Source organism: Rattus norvegicus, chromosome 3, assembly GCF_036323735.1.
Source record: "Rattus norvegicus strain BN/NHsdMcwi chromosome 3, GRCr8, whole genome shotgun sequence".
In the NCBI taxonomy this organism is placed as follows: Eukaryota; Metazoa; Chordata; class Mammalia; order Rodentia; family Muridae; genus Rattus; species Rattus norvegicus.
Genome location: NC_086021.1, coordinates 34,123,578 through 34,128,130, shown reverse-complemented (window position 1 = coordinate 34,128,130; position 4,553 = coordinate 34,123,578).

Below are 4,553 nucleotides of genomic sequence, written 5' to 3'. Positions count from 1 at the left end.
GTGGGTAGCTGGCTCCCTGTGGTCTGGCACAGGCAGTTTGGCAAACCAGCTCCTCAGCAGGGAGGTGAGGTCCGTCGGTGTCTCAGCTGGACACGTGCGATCCCCGGCTCACGTGCCAGCAGCAGAACAGTTGCAGTCACTCACAGGTCAACGCTCTGTGGCTACGTCTACAAACCATTGTTCCGAGTTTTATTAATGAAGTCTAGGACAGTTGGAGAAGCTGCTCAGCCAGTTTATCCCCTGGGTCTGCCCCCAACACCTCACAAAAACAGGTTTGGTGGGCAGACATTGGATCCTAGACCTCAGGAGGTGAAGTAAGCTTGGAGTAAGGCTTGGAGCTCGACTGCCATTCTCGGCGACATTGTAAGTTTGAGGTCGGCCTGAGCACATAAGACCCTATCACAAATGCATTTGTTTGGCACTGGTCACTGTTCTGAAGCAGCCACACATGGGCAATCTGGTGGCCAGCCAGGCTGTGTCAAGCGTGGCATGAGCCTCCCACTCCCCTCGGGCCTGAGACCCGCAGCAGGACTTTTCTGTGGTAAGCTGGTGGGTATGTGTAGGAAAAGGAGGTTCTGGGGCTGAGGACATCAGCCTGGGCGCTCTCCTCTTTCTGTAGGCTGGCTGCTGTTTGTCTGTTTTGTCAGCCTTAGTGCAAGTTCAAAAGACAAACTGCACCATTTCTGTGATTCCATGTGAACATTCGAGTGACCTGGGCGTATGAAGCTGGTGTACGTAATAGACGGTAAGCAGTACACAGAATACTCACCTTCCTTTTTTCCTTATTTAAAATGACATTGAACAGACCATTTAAAACACCATAAGGATGTTTCTGCTTTCTGAGTCCCCCTCTGCTTTACAGAAAGTCTTTTTCTCTGGGTGTCTGTTACATGTGTTTCCTCACCCACAATAAATGCCTTAACAAGAAAAAAGCCAGCATAACAAGTTTTGACAGAGATCTCCACATATCATACCCCAACCCAGCCCTTGTATCCCCAGCAAGTCCCCAGCTCAGGATCCCTGGCAGAGGGGACACGCAATGACACTCAATGGTACAGTCTGGGTCAAATTTTTATCCCTGCACCAACCACACAGTAGGTGGGAAGCCAGGTCCTGCTGACTGGCAGATCCGGGCAAATGACCAGACCTAAGTCTAGGAGCCTGATGAGCCCTGTCTTTGCCCCTTTTAATGGGTTCTCTAGGAAAGAGGCTTTTATGCCCAGAGAGAAGGGTCTGCAGAGTGACAAACCTCAGTCTACCCTTGACTCCCCTCATGTTCAGCTGTAAACTGAAAAGATCATCTATGTTGAAAAGACTTAAGGGGCCTGAGAGGCCATCCGTCCCTCCTGCAGCCCAGGCTGTGAAAGTCAGAACTGGGTCAGGCTAGCAGAACAGTGGGTAGCCAGCAATGGGGGCTGAGCTGACCGTGGTGCAGGTGAGAGAGAGGCAGACAGATCTGGTTTATAATTTGGAGAAAAAGCAAGTAGGGCCTGCTCAGGGGCTGCATTTCTGGGGTGGAAGAAATAGATACCTGGATTGAGGTTTGCTAGCTGACGCAGCCGATGCAGAGACATCTAGAAGTGTATTTATTGCACAGCTCAGCCAGGCCTCACCACAACACAGCAGTCACTGGTGTTCCCAGTGCCAACTCCGTCACCCTCAGATGTGATGACACTTCCTTTGCTTGTTGTGGGAATCACATGAGGGCGCAGAAGCACATCTCACTGTCAGCAAGATTCGTCACTCACCAGGTTGGAGCACTGCCTGCTCCTCCAGAGGTCCTGGGTTCAATTCCCAGCAAACACATGGTGGCTCACAACCATCTGTAATGGGATCTACTGCCCTCTTCTGGTGTGTCTGAAGACAGCTACAGTGTACTCATATATAATAAATCTAAGATTTCTCACAGCCATCGCTGCGATCTTGCCGCTGTTGTCTCTGCAGCCCCACACCTGCCTCCTGGGAGGCTTGTCTCCTCTGGTGTCTCTCCGCCAGGACCATGGTTTCTAAAGCAGAGAAGGGGGCTGTTGACCCCCAGGTCAGGCCAGTACTTGGCAGCTGCAGACGAGCCAGCTGCCTTGGTCTCTTCTGAGCACTTAGCCCCACATCTGATGTGCAGGCTCAGCTCAGGAACCACACCAGCTCCTGACAAGTGCCCGGGGGAGTAGGTTTGATGGCTCAGGACTGTAGTCCCTCAAGGGTAGGTAGGAAAGTTGCCCTGAGTTCTAGGGAAGGCTGGGACACAGAGAACCTGTCTTCCCCAGAGACCAAAATTAGGCAGCTCCCAGAGTGTTTGCACAGGTCAGGAGCTGCTCCAGACAGGGCCTGTTCATCAGGAAGAAGCCACCAGTCAGCCTAGCCCAATAAGGATGGTAGGCCTGCAATCTACTAGTCAGCCAGAGACTTCCCATGAGATCTTCATTAGGACCCTGTCCACAGGGAGACCTTCCACCTAGTCCTGTAGTACCCACAGCTCTCAAACATGTCCCCATGTCCCCAGAAAGCATCCTCAAATTAAGGAAGTATGCTTGCAATCTGTGCCCTCCCTCAAGAACGAGCACTGACTCTGTTCTTAGCCCTCTGCGTGGCTCCCCAAATGCTCACTGCAGGCCTGGAGAGATGAGACCCACAAGGCTGTGCGTGCTTACCCACCCACTCATAAGAAAACTAAGGCTCTGAGTGACTAAGATGGCTCTAGGTCACACAGCAGCCAGCCCATGAGCTAGCTCCAGGATCCAAAATTCCCTTGTTTACATTAAGAGCAAGCCCAGCCTGAGTAGCCAGAGCCACCTGGGTCTAGGCTCTGGTAACCTGAGAACAAGCCAGATATACCCTGCCTTTGGTTTGGGTGATTTTTATTTCAGTTCAGCCCCCACCCACCCACACCCTCACCCCCCCTTTTTTGGACAGGGTCTTACAACATAGTCCTGGCTAGCCTGAACTCTATGTAGACCAGGCTGGCATAAAACTCCCAGAGATCTGCCTGCTTCTTTCCCGAGTGCTGGGATTCCAGTGTCCCTTTTTAAAAAACCCCAACTCATTCTCAAGCAAGTCATGAGAGCAACAGGTTTGTCTACACCCAGACCCAGAGGGCTCTCTGGGATCAGCAGAGGGCCCGTCCTGCTGGAGAGGGTGCTGCTGCCTGAAGAGACAGCACTGAATGGAGCATGGCCTCTGGCTTTTCAGCTACAAGTCCAGCTTCTATGTGGGCTGCTCAGAGCCACAGCCATCTGTGTCAGAGCCTCTTCCTTACCAAAGAGCTGCTGGGGGTTATCCTCATTGGCTCTGGGGCAGAGAATACTGGATGAGGCTAGACCCTCCACAGAATCAGTGTTGGATAAAGTAGCCATCTTGGCCTGGCTTCTACCCATACTTCCCGTACCAGGTCATCTGCAGGCAAGAGCCCTCCCTCACCTTGAAGACTGAAGCTGCATCTAACCTATCAGAAGACTCAGGAAAGCCAGGCTGGGCCCCAGGGTGGGGTGGGGGTGGGGAGCAGGGCAAGGAGTCTTCAGACACACACCGGGGAGCCGTCTGTCCCTGACAAAGAAAAGCCTGTCACTCCTCAGGACTCTTTAGGAGAGCTTTCCCATCCATCTGTCTCAGTACCAAAGTAATATGCAGGCATTGTAGACAGACAGACTTCAAACTTCATTAAAAAGAAAGGAGCTTAGTCTGGAAGCTCATGACAGTGTCAGCACTCAGAAGGCAGAGGCAGATGAATCACTGAGTTTGAAGCCAGCCTAGTCTACAGAGGAAGTCCTGGGCAAGCTAGGGAATAGGAATACAGTGAGATTTGGTCTCAAAAACACAAACAACAGGGAGAGCCAACTGGAAGGCCTGCAATCCCTCTCTCTGCGGGTCAGTAGCTCATCATTCTCATAACTATACTTAAGGGCAGGAAAGCGGTCAGATTTCCCAAACCCTCAGACCACGGGCAGAGTGAGCACGCCAACACCTACGTCCACAGTGGACAGAGACAAAGGCTAAAAGGGAATGCGTGTTTCTTGGTCTCCTTAGCTGCTTCTCTACTTAAGAGGTCACAAGCCTGTTACCAAAAGAACATCACCGGCAGCCACTGTGACTGCCCCAGCAGCCTCTAACAAGCCCTAACTGTTCAACACCAGGGTATTTCCAGGTTTTGCTTAGGACAAATCATGAGAGTAAAGGGTGGGCCTTGTCTGCCTGCTTCACTGCTGCTTCCCAGCTCCTGCAAAGAGCTGGGAGCACAGGGCTCTGCCCACACTGAGCCAGTAGAGGAACTCAGGCCTCCATGCATCCTGTTAGTCACGGGCTGCAGGCGCACTGGGGTCCTCCTTTTCCCTGTAGCCCACAGCACTTCCGCTTCAGGGCTCTCGGAACTGTGTTGTCTGAGGCTCCCCATCTCCGGCTCTGGCCACTGGCTTGGCCTCCCTTTCCTGAATCTTACTAAACATGCACAGGAAGGACCCTGACTTTAACCTGGCCATTCCCAGGTATAACCCAAGCACCTGTAGTATAAGGCACACTCCTAGGGACACTGGGGAACAGCACAAGATCCTTGCCCCCCGAGG